At 47.9% G+C, this 22,230-nt stretch overlaps 1 pseudogene; it reads right to left on the reverse strand.

The window, feature by feature from the left end:
- Positions 1-21,665: 21,665 nt before the first annotated feature.
- LOC135052394 (5S ribosomal RNA) lies at positions 21,666-21,785 on the reverse strand (annotated as a pseudogene).
- Positions 21,786-22,230: the final 445 nt, after the last annotated feature.

A 22,230-nucleotide genomic window follows, 5' to 3' on the forward strand; every position in this document is an offset into this window, starting at 1 on the left:
ACATGTATGAGGACGATATTGGCGTGGAGGCGGAGCAATTGCCTGTAATGGTGATGTCACTCTCTAGGGAGTCGACACCGGAATGGATGGCTTATTTAGGAAATTACGTGATAATGTCAACACGCTGCAAAGTCGGTTGACGACATGAGACGGCCGACAAACAATTAGTACGGTCCAGACGTCTCAAAAACACCGTCAAGGGTTTTAAAACGCCCGTTTACTTTAGTCGGTCGACACAGACACAGACAGGGACACTGAATCCAGTGTCGACGGTGAATAAACAAACGTATTCCTTATTAGGGCCACACGTTAAAGGCAATGAAGGAGGTGTTACGTATTTCTGATACTACAAGTACCACAAAAGAGGGTATTATGTGGGATGTGAAAAAACTACCATAGTTTTTCCTGAATCAGATAAATTAAATAAAGTGTGTGATGATGCGTGGGTTCCCCCCGATAGAAAATTTTGGGCGGTATACCCTTTCCCGCCAGAAGTTAGGGCGCGTTGGGAAACACCCCTTAAGGTGGATAAGGCGCTCACACGCTTATCAAAACAAGTGGCGGTACCGTCTATAGATAGGGCCGTCCTCAAGGACCAGCTGACAAGGCTGGAAAATATAATAAAAAGTATATACACACATACTGGTGTTATACTGCGGCCAGCGATCGCCTCAGCCTGGATGTGCAGAGCTAGGGTGGCTTGGTCGGATTCCCTGACTAAAAATATTGATACCCTTGACAGGGACAGTATTTTATTGACTATAGAGCATTTCTATATATGCGAGATGCACAGAGGGATATTTGCACTCTGGCATCATGAATAAACGCGATGTCCATAACTGCCAGAAGATGTTATGGACACGACAGTGGTCAGGTGATGCAGATTCCAAACGGCACAGTATGGCCGTATAAAGGAAGAGGACTTGTTTGGGGTCGGTCCATCGGACCTGGTGGTCACGGCAACTGCTGGAAAATCCACCGTTTTTTACCCTAAGTCACATCTCTGCAGAAAAAGACACCGTCTTTTCAGCCTCAGTCCTCTCGTCCCTATAAGATCATATCTGCCCAGGGATAGAGGAAAGGGAAGAAGACTGCAGCAGGCAGCCCATTCCCAGGAACAGAAGCGTTCCACCGCGTCTGACAAGTTCTCAGCATGGCGCTGAGACCGTACAGGACCCCTGGATCCTACAAGTAGTATCCCGGGGGTACAGATGGGAATGTCGAGACGTTTCCCCTTCGCAGGCTCCTGAAGTCTGCTTTACCAAGTCTCCCTCCGACAAGGAGGTAGTATGGGAAAAAATTCACAAGCTGTATTCCCAGCAGGTGATAATTAAATTACCCCTCCTACTACAGAAAAGGGGTATTATTCCACACTATATTGTGGTACTGAAGCCAGAAGGCTAGGTGAGACTTATTCTAAAAAAATTTTTTTTGAACACTTACAAAGGTTCAAATTAAGATGAAGTCACTCAGAGCAGTGATAACGAACCAGGAAGAAGGGGACTATATAGTGTCCCGGGACATCAGGGATGCTTACCTCTATGTCCCAAATTTGCCCTTCTCACTAAGGGTACCTCAGGTTCGTGGTGCAGAACTGTCACTATCAGTTTCAGACGCTGCCGTTTGGATTGTCCACGGCACCCCGGGGTCTTTACCAAGGTAATGGCCGAATTGATGATTCTTCTTCGAAGAAAAGGCGTCTTAATTATCCCTTACTTGGACGATCTCCTGATAGGGGCATAGTCCAGGGAACAGTTGGAGGTCGGAGTAGCACTATCTCGGATACTGCTACAATCAGCACGGGTGGATTCTAAATATTCCAAAATCGCAGCTGATCCCGACGACACGTCTGCTGTGCCTAGGGATGATTCTGGACACAGTCCAGAAAAAGGTGTTTCTCCCGGAAGAGAAAGCCAGGGAGTTATCCGAGCAAGTCAGGAACCTCCTAAAAACAGTGCATCATTGCACAAGGGTCCTGGTAAAAATGGTGGCTTCCTACGAAGCAATTCCATTCGGCAGATTTCACGTAAGAACTTTTCAGTGGGATCTGCTGGACAAATGGTCCGGATCGCATCTTCAGATGCATCAGCGGATAACCCAATATCCAAGGACAAGGGTGTCTCTCCTGTGGTGGTTATAGAGTGCTCATCTTCTAGAGGGCCGCAGATTCGGCATTCAGGATTGGATGCTGGTAACCACGGAGCCCAGCCTGAGAGGCTGGGGAGCAGTCACACAAGGGAAAAATTTCCAGGGAGTGTGATCAAGTATGGAGACTTTTCTCCACATAAATATACTGGAGCTAAGGGTAAATTTATAATGCTCTAAGCTTAGCAAGACCTCTGCTTCAAGGTCAGCCGGTATTGATCCAGTGGGAAAAACATCACGGCAGTCGCCCACGTAAACAGACAGGGCGACACAAGAAGCAGGAGGGCAATGGCAGAAACTGCAAGGACTTTTCGCTGGGCGGAAAATCATGTGATAACACTGTCAGCAGTTTTTCATCCCGGGAATGGAAACTGGGAAGCAGACTTCCTCAGCACGACCTCCACCCGGGAGAGTGGAAACTTCATTGAGAAGTTTTTTCCACATGATTGTAAACCGTTGGGAAATACCAAAGGTGGACATGATGGCGTCCCGTCTGAACAAAAAACGGGACAGGTATTGCGCCAGGTCAAGAGACTCTCAGGCAATAGATGTGGACGTTCTGGTAACACCGTGGGTGTACCAGTCGGTGTATGTGTTCCCTCCTCTGCTTCTCATACCTAAGGTGCTGAGAATTATAAGACGTAGAGGAGTAAGAACTATACTCATGGCTCCGGATTGGCCAAGAAGGACTTGGTACCCGGAACTTCAAGAGATGCTTACAGAGGTCTTATGGCCTCTGCCGCTAAGAAGGGACTTGCTTCAGCAAGTACCATGTCTGTTCCAAGACTTACCGCAGCTGCGTTTGTCGGCATGGCGATGGAAAGCCGGATCCTAAGGGAAAAAAGGCATTCCAGAAGAGGTCATTCCTACCCTGGTCAAAGCCAGAAAGGAGGTGACCGCACAACATTATCACCACGTGTGGCGAAAATATGTTGCGTGGTGTGAGGCCAGGAAGGCCCCACAAAGAAATTTCAACTCGGTCGTTTCCTGCATTTCCTGCAAACAGGAGTGTCTATGGGCCTCAAATTGGGGTCCATTAAGGTTCAAATTCGGCCCTGTAAATTTTCTTCCAGAAAGAATTGGCTTCAGTTCCTGAAGTCCAGAAGTTTGTCAAGGGAGTATTGCATATACAAACCCCTTTTTTGTGCCTCCAGTGGCACTGTGGGATCTCAACGTAGTTCTGGGATTCCTCAAATCACATTGGTTTAAAACCAGTCAAATATGTGGATTTGAAGCATCTCACATAAAAAGTGACCATGCTCTTGGCCCTGGCCTGGACCAGGCGAGTGTCAAATTGGTGGTTTTTTCTCAAAAAAGCCCATATCTGTTTGTCCATTCGGACAGGGCAGAGCTGCGGACTCGTCCCCAGTTCTCTCCCTAAGGTGGTGTCAGTGTTTCACCTGAACCAGCTTATTGTGGTGCCTTGCACCTACTAGGGACTTGGAGGACTCCAAGTTGCTAGAAGTTGTCAGGGCCCTGAAAATATGTTCCAGGACAGCGGGAGTCAGAAAATCTGACTCGCTGTTTATACTGTATGCACCCAACAAGTTGGGTGCGCCTGCTTCTAAGCAGTCGATTGCTCGTTGGATTTGTAACACAATTCAACTTGCACATTCTGAGGCAGGCCTGCCACAGTCTAAATCGGTTAAGGCCCATTCCACAAGGAAGGTGGGCTCATCTTGGGCGGCTGCCCGAGAGGTCTCGGCATTACAACTCTGCCGAGCAGCTACGTGGTCAGGGGAGAACACGTTTGTAAAATTCTACAAATTTGATATCCTGGCAAAAGAGGACCTGGAGTTCTCTCATTCGGTGCTGCAGAGTCATCCGCACTCTCCCGCCCGTTTGGGAGCTTTGGTATAATCCCCATGGTCCTTTCAGGAACCCCAGCATCCACTAGGACGATAGAGAAAATAAGAATTTACTTACCGATAATTCTATTTCTCGGAGTCCGTAGTGGATGCTGGGCGCCCATCCCAAGTGCGGATTATCTGCAATACTTGTACATAGTTACAAAAATCGGGTTATTATTGTTGTGAGCCATCTTTTCAGAGGCTCCGCTGTTATCATACTGTTAACTGGGTTTAGATCACAAGTTGTACGGTGTGATTGGTGTGGCTGGTATGAGTCTTACCCGGGATTCAAAATTCCTCCCTTATTGTGTACGCTCGTCCGGGCACAGTACCTAACTGGCTTGGAGGAGGGTCATAGGGGGAGGAGCCAGTGCACACCACCTGATCCTAAAGCTTTACTTTTTGTGCCCTGTCTCCTGCGGAGCCGCTATTCCCCATGGTCCTTTCAGGAACCCCAGCATCCACTACGGACTCCGAGAAATAGAATTATCGGTAAGTAAATTCTTATTTTTACCTCAGTCGGTCGACACAGACACGGACACTGACTCCAGTGTCGACGGTGAAGAAACAAACGTATTTTCCTTTAGGGCCACACGTTACTTGTTAAGGGCAATGAAGGAGATGTTACATATTTCTGATACTACAAGTACCACAAAAAAGGGTATTATGTGGAGTGTGAAAAAACTACATGTGGTTTTTCCTGAATCAGATAAATTAAATGAAGTGTGTGATGATGCGTGGGTTTCCCCCGATAGAAAATTATTGGCGGTATACCCTTTCCCGCCAGAAGTTATGGCGCGTTGGGAAACACCCCTTAGGGTGGATAAGGCGCTCACACGCTTATCAAAACAAGTGGCGTTACCGTCTCCAGATACGGCCGCCCTCAAGGAGCCAACTGATAGGAGGCTGGAAAATATCCTAAAAAGTATATACACACATACTGGTGTTATACTGCGACCAGCGATCGCCTCAGCCTGGATGGGCAGCGCTGGGGTGGCTTGGTCGGATTCCCTGACTGGAAATATTGATACCCTTGACAGGGACAGTATTTTATTGACTATAGAGCATTTAAAGGATGCATTTCTATATATGCGAGATGCACAGAGGGATATTTGCACTCTGGCATCAAGAGTAAGTGCGATGTCCATATCTGCCAGAAGATGTTTATGGACACGACAGTGGTCAGGTGATGCAGATTCCAAACGGCACATGGAAGTATTGCCGTATAAAGGGGAGGAGTTATTTGGGGTCGGTCCATCGGATCTGGTGGCCACGGCAACAGCTGGAAAATCCACCTTTTTTACCCCAAGTCACATCTCAGCAGAAAAAGACATCGTCTTTCAGCCTCAGTCCTTTCGTCCCCATAAGGGAAGAAGACTGCAGCAGGCAGCCCATTCCCAGGAACAGAAGCCTTCCACCGCTTCTGCCAAGTCCTCAGCATGACGCTGGGGCCGTACAAACAGGTGCGGTGGGGGGTCGTCTCAAGAATTTCAGCACGCAGTGGGCTCACTCGCAAGTGGACCCCTGGATCCTACAAGTAGTATCCCAGGGGTACAGATTGGAAATTCGAGACGTCTCCCCCTCGCAGGTTCCTGAAGTTTGCTTTACCAACGTCTCCCTCCGACAGGGAGGCAGTATTGGAAACAATTCACAAGCTGTATTCCCAGCAGGTGATAATCAAAGTACCCCTCCTACAACAAGGAAAGGGGTATTATTCCACACTATATTGTGGTACTGAAGCCAGACGGCTCGGTGAGACCTATTCTAAATCTGAAATATTTGAACACTTACATACAAAGGTTCAAATCAAGATGGAGTCACTCAGAGCAGTGATAGCGAACCAGGAAGAATGGGACTATATGGTGTCCCTGGACATCAAGGATGCTTACCTCCATGTCCCAATTTGCCCTTCTCACCAAGGGTACCTCAGGTTCGTGGTACAAAACTGTCACTGTCAGTTTCAGACGCTGCCGTTTGGATTGTCCACGGCACCCCGGGTCTTTACCAAGGTAATGGCCGAAATGATGATTCTTCTTCAAAGAAAAGGCGTCTTAATTATCCCTTACTTGGACGATCTCCTGATAAGGGCAAGGTCCAGAGAACAGTTGGAGGTCGGAGTAGCACTATCTCAAGTAGTTCTACGACAGCACGGGTGGATTCTAAATATTCCAAAATCGCAGCTGTCTCCGACGACACGTCTGCTGTTCCTAGGGATGATTCTGGACACAGTCCAGAAAAAGGTGTTTCTCCCGGAGGAGAAAGCCAGGGAGTTATCCGACCTAGTCAGGAACCTCCTAAAACCAGGAAAAGTGTCAGTGCATCATTGCACAAGGGTCCTGGGAAAAATGGTGGCTTCTTACGAAGCGATTCCATTCGGCAGATTTCACGCAAAAACTTTTCAGTGGGATCTGCTGGAAAAATGGTCCGGATCGCATCTTCAGATGCATCAGCGGATAACCCTGTCTCCAAGGACAAGGGTGTCTCTTCTGTGGTGGCTGCAGAGTGCTCATCTACTAAAGGGCCACAGATTCGGCATTCAGGACTGGGTCCTGGTGACCACGGATGCCAGCCTGAAAGGCTGGGGAGCAGTCACACAAGGAAAAAATTTCCAGGGAGTGTGATCAAGTCTGGAGACTTCTCTCCACATAAATATACTGGAGCTAAGAGCAATTTACAATGCTCTAAGCTTAGCAAGACCTCTGCTTCAAGGTCAGCCGGTATTGATCCAGTGGGACAACATCCCGGCAGTCGCCCACGTAAACAGACAGGGCGGCACAAGAAGCAGGAGGACAATGGCAGAAACTGCAAGGATTCTTCGCTGGGCGGAAAATCATGTGATAGCACTGTCAGCAGTGTTCATTCCGGGAGTGGACAACTGGGAAGCAGACTTCCTCAACACGACCTCCACCCGGGAGAGTGTGGACTTCATCGGGAAGTCTTCCTCATGATTGTGAACCGTTGGGAAAGACCAAAGGTGGACATGATGGCGTCCCGCCTGAACAAAAAACTGGACAGGTATTGCGCCAGGTCAAGAGACCCTCAGGCAATAGCTGTGGACGTTCTGGTAACACCGTGGGTGTACCAGTCGGTGTATGTGTTCCCTCCTCTGCTTCTCATACCTAAGGTACTGAGAATTATAAGACGTAGAGGAGTAAGAACTATACTCGTGGCTCCGGATTGGCCAAGAAGGACTTGGTACCCGGAACTTCAAGAGATGCTCACAGAGGACTCATGGCCTCTGCCGCTAAGAAGGGACTTGCTTCAGCAAGTACCATGTCTGTTCCAAGACTTACCGCGGCTGCGTTTGACGGCATGGCGGTTGAACGCCGGATCCTAAGGGAAAAAGGCATTCCGGAAGAGGTCATTCCTACCCTGGTCAAAGCCAGGAAGGAGGTGACCGCACAACATTATCACCACATGTGGCGAAAATATGTTGCGTGGTGTGAGGCCAGGAAGGCCCCACGAAGAAATTTCAACTCGGTCGATTCCTGCATTTCCTGCAAACAGGAGTGTCTATGGGCCTCAAATTGGGGTCCATTAAGGTTCAAATTTCGGCCCTGTCGATTTTCTTCCAGAAAAAATTGGCTTCAGTTCCTGAAGTCCAGAAGTTTGTCAAGGGAGTACTGCATATACAACCCCCTTTTGTGCCTCCAGTGGCACTGTGGGATCTCAACGTAGTTCTGGGATTCCTCAAATCACATTGGTTTAAACCGCTCAAATCTGTGGATTTGAAATATCTCACATGGAAAGTGACCATGATGTTGGCCCTGGCCTCGGCCAGGCGAGGGTCAGAATTGGCGGCTTTGTCTCACAAAAGCCCATATCTGATTGTCCATTCGGACAGGGCAGAGCTGCGGACTCGTCCCCAGTTTCTCCCTAAGGTGGTGTCAGCGTTTCACCTGAACCAGCTTATTGTGGTACCTGCGGCTACTAGGGACTTGGAGGACTCCAAGTTGCTAGATGTTGTCAGGGCCCTGAAAATATAGGTTTCCAGGACGGCTGGAGTCAGGAAAACTGATTTGCTGTTATCCTGTATGCACCCAAAAAACTGGGTGCTCTTGCTTCTAAGCAGACGATTGCTAGTTGGATGTGTAGTACAATTCAGCTTGCACATTCTGTGGCAGGCCTGCCACAGCCAAAATATGTAAATGCCCATTCCACAAGGAAGGTGGGCTCATCTTGGGCGGCTGCCCGAGGGGTCTCGGCTTTACAACTTTGCCGAGCTGCTACTTGGTCAGGGGCACACCCTGGCTGAGGAGGACCTGGAGTTCTCTCACTCGGTGCTGCAGAGTCATCCGCACTCTCCCGCCCGTTTGGGAGCTTTGGTATAATCCCCATGGTCCTGACGGAGTCCCCAGCATCCACTTAGGACGTTAGAGAAAATAAGAATTTACTTACCGATAATTCTATTTCTCGTAGTCCGTAGTGGATGCTGGGCGCCCATCCCAAGTGCGGATTGTCTGCAATACTTGTACATAGTTATTGTTACAAAAAAATCGGGTTGTTTATTGTTGTGAGCCATCTTTTCAGAGGCTCCTCTGTTATCATGCTGTTAACTGGGTTCAGATCACAGGTTGTACGGTGTGATTGGTGTGGCTGGTATGAGTCTTACCCGGGATTCAAAATCCTTCCTTATTGTGTACGCTCGTCCGGGCACAGTATCCTAACTGAGGCTTGGAGGAGGGTCATAGGGGGAGGAGCCAGTGCACACCACCTGATCCTAAAGCTTTTACTTTTGTGCCCTGTCTCCTGCGGAGCCGCTATTCCCCATGGTCCTGACGGAGTCCCCAGCATCCACTACGGACTACGAGAAATAGAATTATCGGTAAGTAAATTCTTATTTTCTGTGCAGGGTAAATACTGTCAGCTTTATTTTTACACTGCAAATTAGATTGCAGATTGAACACACCACACCCAAATCTAACTCTCTCTGCACATGTTAAATCTGCCTCCCCTGCAGTGCACATGGTTTTGCCCAATTGCTATAAAAAATCCTGCTGCGATCAACTTGGAATTACCCCCTATGTGCAGCTATTCATATATTATATGAGGCTCTATTAGTCTTTATTTTCTTTTTTTTTATAGCTCAATATCAAATTCACTGCAAAAGACTCCCAGCACAATTGCTTGTACACGCATAAAATCCCAATGCACGACCACTGTAAAGTGCACGTAATATTTTTTTTTGTGTGTGTGTCGAATAATAAAATTGAGGGGGAAAAACGTAACAAGTCTGTGGAATAAACAGTTAAATTAATGCATAAGAAATAAAACTATCATCTGGCAGCAGAACAGAGAAACATGGTTTATTTAAATTTAAAAACATGTTCTATACAAAAGCTCTATAAATATTTTCCTAATGGCAGTGTAGCTTTACATGGAAAGATGTGAATCGATAGTATGTGTAATTTCTATAAATGGTATACAGAGAAGGGGATCACTTTTCTGGGCATATTTATCAATATTATTTTTTACTACAGTAATGTGAAAACGTGTGCTTTTTCACACTAATGTGCTAATGGGCAAAATTCTTCGCAAAGCAATTAAATATACATTTTTTGTAGTAATACTTGTGATCCAGTGAAGCTCAATCGGTCAGCTGATTGATTTGCGCCTTCTGTAGGCCACGGTCATCCGATCTGTGGTTAACTGAAATGCTGTGAAGTCCTGATCGGCATCTCAGTTTACAGCATCAGTCACAGAGCTGGAGTCCAGCGATCAGATGAGCTCACCAGATCATGTGAACAGAGGTAGTGTATAACTGGGTACATCCAGTGGATCAGACCGACGTATCACTCACAAAGGTGCATATCTGGCAGTGTGTATGCCAATATGCAGGTGCCTACTGTCGCTAGCGACGTCGTCAGGTTTGATGTGCTGCACATAAAAACTGATGGTATCGCTAGCGACAGCATGTATGCCAATGAAGGACAGAACAGTGATCGTTCCGTCCTTCATTAACATCGCTCGATGTATACACCGATTCTGGTATGTCGTGTCAACATATTGGCTGGGTAGACATCGTTTCAGTGTGTACACAGCTAGTGACACTGGGGCATGAAGGGCCCATCGGGGTAATGCAGTGGTAGGGATACATGCTTAGGGGTGTGGCCAGACTCCAGACAGTGTATGGACTCGGCCCCATTACAAATATATTCCATGCATGATAATTTACCAGATTAATGCACTGTAGAAACTGCACCATAACCCTGTGCAGCATAATGTAACATATGTATAATTCAAGTGTGCTGTCTGGAACTTGATCCCTAGAGGAGAGGGTGGGCCCTCAAGCAGTGGAGTCCACAGGAGGTTCCCCCTGTGGGTCAGTCTGGCATGGAACCCAGATTATGTTTAGGGGGATGGTATCTGGTGGTGCATGCAGGGCCAGATCTAGACCTTGCGGCGCCCTGGGTAAAAAAAATAGTGGCGTGGCTTCATGGAGAAAGTGCATGGTCAGTTATGCCCCCTGTAGCTGTGCCCACAGTAGTACAGCCCCCAGTACTGTGCCGGGTGCCCCCAGTAGTATTGCCCCCAGCACTGTTCCCCCAGTACTGTGCCTCCAGCAGTATTGCCCCCAGTACTGTGCCCCCAGTAGTATTGCCCCCAATACTGTGCCCCCAGTAGTATTGCCCCCAGCACTGTTCCCCCAGTACTGTGCCTCCAGCAGTATTGCCCCCAGTACTGTGCCCCCAGTAGTATTGCCCCCAGTACTGTGACCCCTGTATAGTAGAAAATACAAAATAAATACATTTTAAAAAATTAATACAATCCCCGCTCCTGCTTCCTGACCGCTGCTGCCCTCCGTCTCCGGCCACCGGCGCCTCTCCTCGGATATATGGGAGATATGTCATGATGTCACTCCCATAGCACCGCATAGACACTAGAGGTCTATTATGACCTCTAGCGTCTATGCGTCTATGTGCCGCTTCCACAATGCTGTGCGGTGCGCAATGACTTCACTGTGCACCACATAGCATCGGGCATCTAAACAGCACCGGGCGGCATCAGTAGCGGATCTTGCCATGGAGGCGATGCCCTCCGGAAGGCGGCGCCCCGGCCAAAAATCCTGCTTGCCCATAGCAAGAGCCGCTACTGGGCGCATGCACAGGCACAGTCTCTGTATTTTTGTTAAAAATATCCTGAGAAGTGTGGGGGAGAGATTCGCAGGACAGAGCTTTCTTGCAAGCCGTGTCCCTGCATGCGATATTTGATACATTCTGCAATCAAATATGTAATCAAATATCTTGGGCGAATTTATCACTGAGATGCGGATTGTGAGGAATATGCCCCTTAGAGCAGGTTATATCATTATTCACATAACATACCTGTAATTTACAGACTTTTAACGCCTGTTATCATGTCTCTACATTTGTTTTTGTTTTTTGCCAAATGTATCAATGGCTTGAATTAAAATGCAATAAAATGCGATAAACTTTCTCCTCTTTAGGCAATGCAACAACACTGTGATTACTGTGAACTGAGCTAAGCAAACAAAACAAAACAAAAAACAAACATCAGGGCCGTGACTAGGTGTGTGCGGAAGGGGCACCGCACATAGCGCTGCAGCGTAGGGGGCTCTATTGGCGGCACTTGTCAATTATCTGTCTTATTTACTTTCACTTGCAGATTCCCCTCTTTTTGAAGCCCAGCATCTCCCGATTGCCACTTTCTCATACCCTGACCCCTTCCTTTTATAATACCTACACAGCATTCATGAACTCAACTTCAGATTTCTTTTTTATTCAGTCCTTTATTACATGTCCTTTATTACATTTTAAGATGCTGACATACCCGGGATTCAAAACCCATTGCCTGTGGCATTGCAGTCAGACACTCTACTCACTGAGCTATCTGCCCTTGCATAGAAAAGTAGATAATTCTAAGTTAGATAGTTCTAACTATTTGAAGTTATTTGAGCAGATCTATGTAGTGTGGCTGCAAGAGATTGGCTGTGTGGCTGCACACTACATACAGTAGATCTGCTCAATTGCAATGCTGATTATTTTTTTTACAAAGTACCACTAGCTTCATTTAGTGTTCATAGTTTTTATGCAGGAACAAATATCAAATAGCTCATTGAGTAGGGTGTTCAGGGCCGGATTGGCCATTACATCCACCGGGGAGATCCCCGGTGGGCCAGGCGGTGCGTGGGCCGCCTGCCATTTGTGGCTCCGCCCCCCCAGCCTATCAACGTCACAGGTTTTTTACTAGTGCGGCCCCTAAGAAGAGGCCCGCGCTACCCGGAGGAGAAGTAGTGCATGCGCCGCTAGCGCCAATGACGTCACGCACCTCTAAGGAAGAGAGGGCGGTGCGTCCAGCAGCCTGCTCTCCGCTCCCTGGGCCGCTGTCAGCTGCATCCTGCCCTGCCAGCCTGTGGTGAGAGGAGGGGACATCGGGGCTGGTCAGGAGAAACAGCGAGTCTGCACCTTAAAGGCCATTTTTTTTTTTTTTTAAAGACTGATAGGGGGATATGGAGATATGGAGATCTGTACGGGCGGGGGAGAGAGGAGGAGAGAGAGAGGAGGAAGGAGGAGATATTCCATAGGACGAGGAGGAAGGTTATTTAGTGCTGGGGGAGATGATCTAACCGGGAATATTCTGTGCTAGGGAGAGATGATCTGCAGGGGTGGGGGGTGGGGTTGCTATTCTGTGCTATGGAGAGATGATCTGTCTGAGGGGGCTATTGCCAAGGGTCAGTGCTCGAAGTGGGCTGGTATACCGGCACTTCTTTGAACACTGAGTTTGAAGAACCCCGCCGCCGCATTGCGCTCTCGCTCCTGTGACCGCAGCGCTACTATTTAAAATCTGCTGCGGACCGAAAGCCAATCAGGAGCGGCCGCATGCCTGCTTTTTATTGGCTGCCGGTCCGTGGCAGATTTAGATTTGAAATAGTAGCGCCGCGGTCATAGGAGCTACAGTGACGCACCAAAGGACGCCGCCCTCAGCCTCCTCTGCCACCCCGCCGCCTCCCTCAGTCCTTCTTTGTCAACTCCTGCAGTCTCCTCTAACGCACCATCTGCGAGGCCCACAGGCTCCTCCACCCTGCGCCGACCACAGCCTCCTCATCCACCGCACCGCAGACCACAGCATTCTCAGCACCACCGCTACTAAAGAGGTAATCTTACCCTGCTGCCTTTCTCTCTCCCTAGTCTCTACTGTATGCCCTTGCTGTCCCTCTCTCTGTCACTTTCCCTGTCCCTATGTCCCTGCTGTCACTTTCCCTGTCCCTGCTGTCACTCTCCATGTCCCTGCTGTCACTCCCCCAGTCCATCTGTCACTCTCCCTGTCCCTATGTCCCTGCTGTCACTCTCCCTGAATTTTGTCTCATACCATGTGGCATAATGTAAATTTCTCTAACGTCCTAAGTGGATGCTGGGACTCCGTAAGGACCATGGGGATTAGCGGCTCCGCAGGAGACTGGGCACAACTATAAAGAAAGCTTTTAGACTACTGGTGTGCACTGGCTCCTCCCACTAAGACCCTCCTCCAGACTTCAGTTAGATTCTTGTGCCCGGCTGAGCTGGATGCACACTAGGGGCTCTCCTGAGCTCCTAGAAAGAAAGTATATTTAGGTTTTTTATTTTACAGTGAGATCTGCTGGCAACAGACTCACTGCAGCGAGGGACTAAGGGGAGAAGAAGCGAACCTACCTAACAGGTGGTAGTTTGGGCTTCTTAGGCTACTGGACACCATTAGCTCCAGAGGGATCGACCGCAGGACCCGACCTTGGTGTTCGTTCCCGGAGCCGCGCCGCCGTCCCCCTTACAGAGCCAGAAGCACGAAGAGGTCCGGAAAATCGTCGGCAGAAGACTTTGGTCTTCACCAAGGTAGCGCACAGCACTGCAGCTGTGCGCCATTGCTCCTCATGTACACCTCACACTCCGGTCACTGATGGGTGCAGGGCGCTGGGGGGGGGCGCCCTGAGGGCAATATATGACACCTTGGCTGGCAAATCTACATCATATATAGTCCTAGAGGCTATATAGATGTAAAATTACCCCTGCCAGTATTCCAGAAAAAGCGGGAGAAAGTCCGACAAAAAAGGGGCGGGGCCATCTCCCTCAGCACACTGGCGCCATTTTTCCCTCACAGTTCCGCTGGAAGGAAGCTCCCTGGCTCTCCCCTGCAATCTGAACACTACAGAAGGGTAAAAAAGAGAGGGGGGGCACTAAATTTAGGTGCAGTATAGATAATATATATATATGATATATATAAAAAAGCAGCTATAAGGGAAAACACTCATTTATAGTGGGATCCCTGTGTAATATAGCGCTCTGGTGTGTGCTGGCATACTCTCTCTCTGTCTCCCCAAAGGGCTTTGTGGGGTCCTGTCCTCTGTCAGAGCATTCCCTGTGTGTTTGCGGTGTGTCGGTACGGCTGTGTCGACATGTTTGATGAGGAGGCTTATGTGGAGGCGGAGCAAATGCCTGTAAACGTGATGTCACCCCCTGCAGGGTCGACACCTGAATGGATGGTGCTGTGGAAGGACTTACGCGACAGTGTCGACTCCTTGCATAAAAGGTTTGACGACATACCTATTGTGGGACAGCCGGCTTCTCAGCCTGTGCCTGCCCAGGCGTCTCAAAAGCCATCAGGGGCTCTAAAACGCCCGCTACCTCAGATGGCAGACACAGATGTCGACACGGATACTGACTCCAGTGTCGACGACGATGAGACTAATGTAACTTCCAGTAGGGCCACACGTTACATGATTGAGGCAATGAAAAATGTGTTGCACATTTCTGATGTTACCCCCGGTACCACAAAAAAGGGTATTATGTTTGGAGAGAAAAAACTACCAGTAGCTTTTCCTCCATCTGAAGAGTTAAATGAAGTGTGTGAAGAAGCGTGGGCTTTCCCTGATAAAAAGCTGGTAATTTCTAAGAGGTTAGTAATGGCGTACCCTTTCCCGCCAGAGGATAGGTCACGCTGGGAAACATCCCCTAGGGTGGATAAAGCGCTCACACGCTTGTCAAAGAAGGTGGCACTACTGTCTCCGGATACGGCCGCCCTGAAGGAATCTGCTGATAGAAAGCAGGAGGCTATCCTGAAATCTATATATACACACACAGGGGTTATACTGAGACCGGCTATTGCTTCAGCCTGGATGTGCAGTGCTGCTGCTGCGTGGTCAGATTCCCTGTCAGAAAATATAGATACCCTAGACAGGGACACTATATTGCTAAACGTAGAGCATATAAAAGACGCACTTTTATACATGAGGGATGCACAGAGGGATATTTGCCGGCTGGCATCCAAAATTAGTGCAATGTTCATTTCTGCCAGGAGAGGGTTATGGACTCGGCAGTGGACAGGAGATGCAGATTCCAAACGACACATGGAAGTTCTGCCTTATAAGGGTGAGGAGTTGTTTGGGGATGGTCTCTCGGACCTCGTTTCCACAGCAACAGCTGGGAAGTCTACATTTTTACCCCATGTTCCCTCACAACCAAAGAAAGCACCGTATTATCAGGTACAGTCCTTTCGGCCCAATAGGGGCAAGCGGGTTAAAGGCGCGTCCTTTCTGCCCAGAGGCAGAGGTAGGGGAAAAAAGCTGCAGCATACAGCCAGTTCCCAGGAGCAAAAGTCCTCCCCCGCTTCCTCTAAGTCCACAGCATGACGCTGGGGCTTCACAGGCGGAGCCAGGTACGGTGGGGGCCCGTCTCAAATATTTCAGCAATCAGTGGACTCGCTCACGGGTGGATCCCTGGATCCTTCAAGTAGTATCTCAGGGGTACAAGCTGGAATTCGAGACTTCTCCCCCCCGCCGTTTCCTCAAATCTGCCTTGCCAACCACTCCCTCAGGCAGGGAGGCAGTGTTACAGGCAATTCACAAGCTGTATTCACAACAAGTGATAGTAAAGGTGCCCCTACTTCAACAAGGAAGGGGTTACTATTCCACAATGTTTGTGGTACCGAAACCGGACGGTTCGGTGAGACCCATTTTAAATTTGAAATCCTTGAACACATATATAAAAAAATTCAAGTTCAAGATGGAATCGCTCAGGGCGGTTATTGCAAGCCTGGACGAGGGGGATTACATGGTATCACTGGACATCAAGGATGCTTACCTGCATGTCCCCATTTACCATCCTCACCAGGAGTACCTCAGATTTGTGGTACAGGATTGTCATTACCAATTCCAGACGTTGCCGTTCGGTCTATCCACGGCTCCGAGGGTCTTTACCAAGGTAATGGCCGAAATGATGATACTCCTTCGAAAGAAGGGAGTTTTAATTATCCCGTACTTGGACGATCTCCTGAGAAAGGCGAGGTCCAGAGAGCAGTTGTTGGTCGGGGTAGCACTATCTCGGGAAGTGCTACAACAGCACGGCTGGATTCTAAACATTCCAAAGTCACAGCTGGTCCCTACGACACGTCTGCTGTTCCTAGGGATGGTTCTGGACACAGAACAGAGAAAAGTGTTTCTCCCGGAGGAGAAGGCCAAGGAGCTGTCATCTCTAGTCAGAGGCCTCCTAAAACCAAAACAGGTGTCGGTGCATCACTGCACGCGGATCCTGGGAAAAATGGTAGCTTCCTACGAAGCGATTCCATTCGGCAGGTTTCATGCAAGAACATTTCAGTGGGACCTGTTGGACAAGTGGTCCGGATCGCATCTTCAGATGCATCGTCTGATAACCCTGTCTCCGAGGACAAGGGTGTCTCTGCTGTGGTGGCTCCAGAGTGCTCATCTTCAAGAGGGCCGCAGATTCGGCATACAGGACTGGGTCCTGGTGACCACGGATGCCAGCCTTCGAGGCTGGGGAGCAGTCACACAGGGAAGAAACTTCCGAGGACTATGGTCAAGTCAGGAGACTTCCCTGCACATAAATATTCTGGAACTGAGGGCCATTTACAATGCCCTAAGTCAGGCAAAACCCCTGCTTCAAAACCAGCCGGTACTGATCCAGTCAGACAACATCACGGCGGTCGCCCATGTAAATCGACAGGGCGGCACGAGAAGCAGGACGGCAATGGCAGAAGCCACAAGGATTCTCCGATGGGCGGAAAATCACGTGTTAGCACTGTCAGCAGTGTTCATTCCGGGAGTGGACAACTGGGAAGCAGACTTCCTCAGCAGGCACGACCTCCACCCGGGAGAGTGGGGACTTCATCCAGAAGTCTTTCAACTGATTGTAAACCGTTGGAAAAAGCCACAGGTGGACATGATGGCGTCCCGCCTAAACAAAAAGATAGAAAAATATTGCGCCAGGTCGAGAGACCCGCAGGCGATAGCTGTGGACGCTCTAGTGACACCGTGGGTGTACCGATCGGTTTATGTGTTCCCTCCTCTTCCTCTCATACCAAAGGTACTGAGGATAATAAGGAGAAGAGGAGTAAGAACTATACTCATTGTTCCGGATTGGCCAAGAAGAGCTTGGTACCCGGAACTTCAAGAAATGATGTCAGAGGACCCATGGCCTCTACTGCTCAGACAAGACCTGCTGCAGCAGGGGCCCTGTCTGTTCCAAGACTTACCGCGGCTGCGTTTGACGGCATGGCGGTTGAACACCGGATCCTGAAGGAAAAGGGCATTCCGGAGGAAGTCATTCCTACGCTGATTAAAGCTAGGAAAGAAGTAACCGTAAACTATTATCACCGCATATGGCGAAAATATGTTGCTTGGTGTGAGGCCAGGAAGGCCCCAACGGAGGAATTTCAGCTGGGCCGTTTCCTGCACTTCCTACAGTCAGGGGTGACTATGGGCCTTAAATTGGGTTCCATTAAGGTCCAGATTTCGGCTCTATCGATTTTCTTCCAGAGAGAACTGGCTTCACTACCTGAAGTTCAGACTTTTGTTAAGGGAGTGCTGCATATTCAGCCCCCTTTTGTGCCTCCAGTGGCACCTTGGGATCTCAACGTGGTGTTGGATTGCCTAAAGTCACATTGGTTTGAGCCACTGAAAACCGTGGATTTGAAATATCTTACGTGGAAAGTGGTCATGTTGTTGGCCTTGGCTTCGGCCAGGCGTGTATCAGAATTGGCGGCTTTGTCATGTAAAAGCCCTTATCTGATTTTCCATATGGATAGGGCAGAATTGAGGACTCGTCCCCAGTTTCTCCCCAAAGTGGTATCAGCTTTTCATCTGAACCAACCTATCGTGGTGCCTGCGGATGCAAATGACTTGGAGGCTTCCAAGTTGTTGGATGTAGTCAGGGCCCTAAAAATCTATGTTTCCAGGACAGCTGGAGTCAGAAGACTGACTCGCTCTTTATCCTGTATGCGCCCAACAAGTTGGGTGCACCTGCTTCAAAGCAGACTATTGCTCGCTGGATCTGTAGTACGATTCAGCTTGCACATTCTGCGGCTGGACTGCCGCATCCTAAATCAGTAAAAGCCCATTCCATGAGGAAGGTGGGCTCTTCTTGGGCGGCTGCCCGAGGGGTCTCGGCTCTTCAACTTTGCCGAGCAGCTACTTGGTCGGGGTCAAACACATTTGCTAAATTCTACAAGTTTGACACCCTGGCTGAGGAGGACCTTGCGTTCTCTCATTCGGTGCTGCAGAGTCATCCGCACTCTCCCGCCCATTTGGGAGCTTTGGTATAATCCCCATGGTCCTTACGGAGTTCCCAGCATCCACTAGGACGTCGGAGAAAATAATATTTTACTCACCGGTAATTCTATTTCTCGTAGTCCGTAGTGGATGCTGGGCGCCCATCCCAAGTGCGGATTGTCTGCAATACTTGTATATAGTTGTTGCTTAACTAAAGGGTTATTGTTGAGCCATCTGTTGAGAGGCTCAGTTGTTGTCATACTGTTAACTGGGTATTGTATCACGAGTTATACGGTGTGATTGGTGTGGCTGGTATGAGTCTTACCCGGGATTCAAAATCCTTCTTTATTGTGTCAGCTCTTCCGGGCACAGTATCCTAACTGAAGTCTGGAGGAGGGTCTTAGTGGGAGGAGCCAGTGCACACCAGTAGTCTAAAAGCTTTCTTTATAGTTGTGCCCAGTCTCCTGCGGAGCCGCTAATCCCCATGGTCCTTACGGAGTCCCAGCATCCACTACGGACTACGAGAAATAGAATTACCGGTGAGTAAATTCTTATTTTCGGCTCATAACCACTGTAATAGAGTATAGCTGTAATTGCTTTAAAATGTATTTAGTGAGTGTGCAGAGGATTAAGGGGGTCATTCCGAGTTGATCGCTAGCTGCTGTTGTTTGCTGCGTAGCGATCAGTGAAAAAAAAGGCTAATCTGCGCATGCGTATGCACCGCAATGTGCACGCATTACATACGGGTACAAAGAGCATTGTGGTTTTGCACAGGTTCTAGCGAAGCTTTCAGTCATACAGCCGTTCGCAAGGAGATTGACAGGAAGATGGCGTTTCTGGGTGGCAACTGACCATTTTCTGGGAGTGTTAGGAAAAATGCAGGCGTGCCTGGAAAAACGCAGGCATGGCTGGGCGAACGCTGGGTGGGTGTGTGACGTCAAAAGCCGTCCCTCCGTCGTTAGAATCAATGCACACGAACAGTAACTACAGGGCTGGTCTTGTTTTGCACAAAAAGATTTTGCAGGTGCTCTGCTGCACAAGCGTTCGCACTTCTGCAAAGTGAAAATACACTCCCCGGTAGGCGGCGACAATGCGTTTGCACGGCTGCTAAAAACTGCTAGCGAGCGAACAACTCGGAATGACCCCCTAAATGTCAAACCAGTTTCAATTGTTTAAATATTTCTGCTAGATCACAATACTATCTAAAAGTTTTAATGAGTTAGGTCCTGCTAATATGACATGCTCTGCCTTTTGTTGGTGTAACAACGCCTATATTACATTTTGAAGTAATCCCGCCTACTTTGGTATTGGCTCCGCCCACAGTTGTTTTGGTGCCGCCCACATGAGGCCACTTCTAGAAATTTTTCCAGGGCCACTTTCATTTCCCAATCCGCCCCTGAGGGTGTTGATTAGAATTCAACAGGTTATATGTTTGAATCCTGGGCATTGCAGTATATTGAAATGTGTAATTTAATAAACTGTATTGTAACTGAATAACAACGAGCTCTCAAGTGCATGAATGTGGTATGAAGAGGATATGTGTCCAATTAATTTTCTTGTAGTGTAGTGGTCCATAAATGATAAATGTGTGTGATATAGATATATATATATATATATATATATATATATATATATATATATGATTCACTAGTGGAACTCTGACAGACACACACCAGGCTGCTATTATTTATGGTGCTGGTTCAGCGAATCCAATTTATCACCCATTGGAAACAGTAATTGTTCCATAGTGTTCCCTTTGTTCACATGCTTCATTGGTCCAATATAATCGTTGGTAACCATATATAAAGTTCCTGTTAGGGACCTTCATTGATTGAAGATTTTTATCCAATTTTAATTAATTCTGTAGCAATTTCCCACATGGAAAACCAATCTGTTTTCAGTCTATTTCAAACCTGGCACTTCTAGCGACATACTCCTATATAATCATATTTGCCTATAAATATTGATACTTGCCCCTGAAGAAGTCCTTTAGGACGAAACGCGTTGGGTTCTGTGTCATTTTTTTTAAATTTACCACCATCTGAATGAATATCTGACAAAAGCTATTTGTCCTGTTCATGTTGGATCAATCAATACATCAATGTAAAATCTGCTGTTAATCTGAGCTTAACTGCTCTTATGTGTGGTTCTGTAAAATAAATTTTATTTACTTAAAGGAGTTTGTGTTTTACAAAGACTTAGATTACTGGTACTATACAGCTGTCTTACACATTAATATCATTTGGTTGTTAACAAACACCAGTAGCGCCCTCAGAATTGTTTTTCATATCCCTTCTTTGAGTCCCTTGCTAGCGGGGAGCTCTTCTAGAGGTGCTGCTGTCCATTCACTCTAGCGCAGGTTGGGTATATTGTGTTATATATATATATATATATATATAAACACTCACTTTTTCCAGAGAAGAAAAAAGAAACTGACCAGCACTCATGTTTAGTTGATGAAAGAAAAAAAAGGGGTTTATTCCTGACAAGCCATCTGGATATAACCCGGTACTACAGCCCACCCGACAGCCGTTTCAACACACAATGGTTTTCATCAGGGGCAGTTGTCACCCTGCCCAGAGTCTCTTTAAATAGCAGGGAAGGCGCCAGAGAGTTTCAAACAGGAAGCCCGTCATCCGGAGGCAGCACGTCACAGCCGTTGCCTGATTGGCTCTTTCCGTCATGTGGGGTGTGTTTCTGCGATAAACAAACCCGGCTCTCTCCATGGCAACCCGCTCCGGCAGCGTGACATCTGTGTAGCGCAGGCAGATTTACATTTCCGTACAGCGTCAGACAGATGAAGTTACTGCTGTCAGTATCCCCAGCCAGAGGCACACCCGCAGAGTGATAACCCCACAGTGCGCTGCCGGCAGGGAAAATCGTCAGACCATAAATACAAAACAAAAAAAACGAGTAAACAAACCGCATTAGCTTGCACTGCAATGGTATCAAACATTCAGGAAACATTAGTATCTTATTGCAGTGCAAAAACGTTGCACTAATTTAAATGTGAACCAGTGTATAACCATGAGTAATAAATCACAACACCACCAAAACTATATATAAAAAAAAAATGTTCAGAGCTCAGGACATGAGTGAGAGGCAAGTCGGAGCGCCGTGTGATGTTAGGGACTAGAGGGATAATCAATCTTCACCTATAGGACAAGGCGTGTCCCTTGGTACAATACCCAGTATTCCCATATCATCTCCAAGCATGGTACTGGCTGGGCCCAACACTGCTTAATTGCCAAGATCAGACGAGATCAGATGGTTTCCAGTGTGGTATGATTGTATCAATCAAAGGTATCCATATGTTAATATCCCAATGTGCCATTATCACCCATCATCTCTTGTTTGCATCACGTCATAGTCATAAAAGTTGAACACATATAGACCTATAATAGTATTCAGCTCAAACACATGAAAAGAGGTTAACGATGTGAGAGACAAATCAAGGGAAAAGAACCTGAAGTGGGGGACACACCGAGTCCCTTGATACAACAACCAGTATTCCCACACCGTCTCCAGGTGTGGTACTAGCTGGGCCCATCACTGCTTAATTACCAAGATCAGGCGGGATCGGATGGATTCCAGTGTGGTGTGGTAGTATCAATCTCCACAATGACCATAAAATCAAAGTCATATGTGATATTCAAGGCAACGAGCCAGTATAGAAACAAGTCTAGAGGCAAACTAGGGTCTAAAGTCACAATAAGAACAAACCATTCAAGATTATCGAAT

This window comes from Pseudophryne corroboree, chromosome 2, assembly GCF_028390025.1.
Source record: "Pseudophryne corroboree isolate aPseCor3 chromosome 2, aPseCor3.hap2, whole genome shotgun sequence".
In the NCBI taxonomy this organism is placed as follows: Eukaryota; Metazoa; Chordata; class Amphibia; order Anura; family Myobatrachidae; genus Pseudophryne; species Pseudophryne corroboree.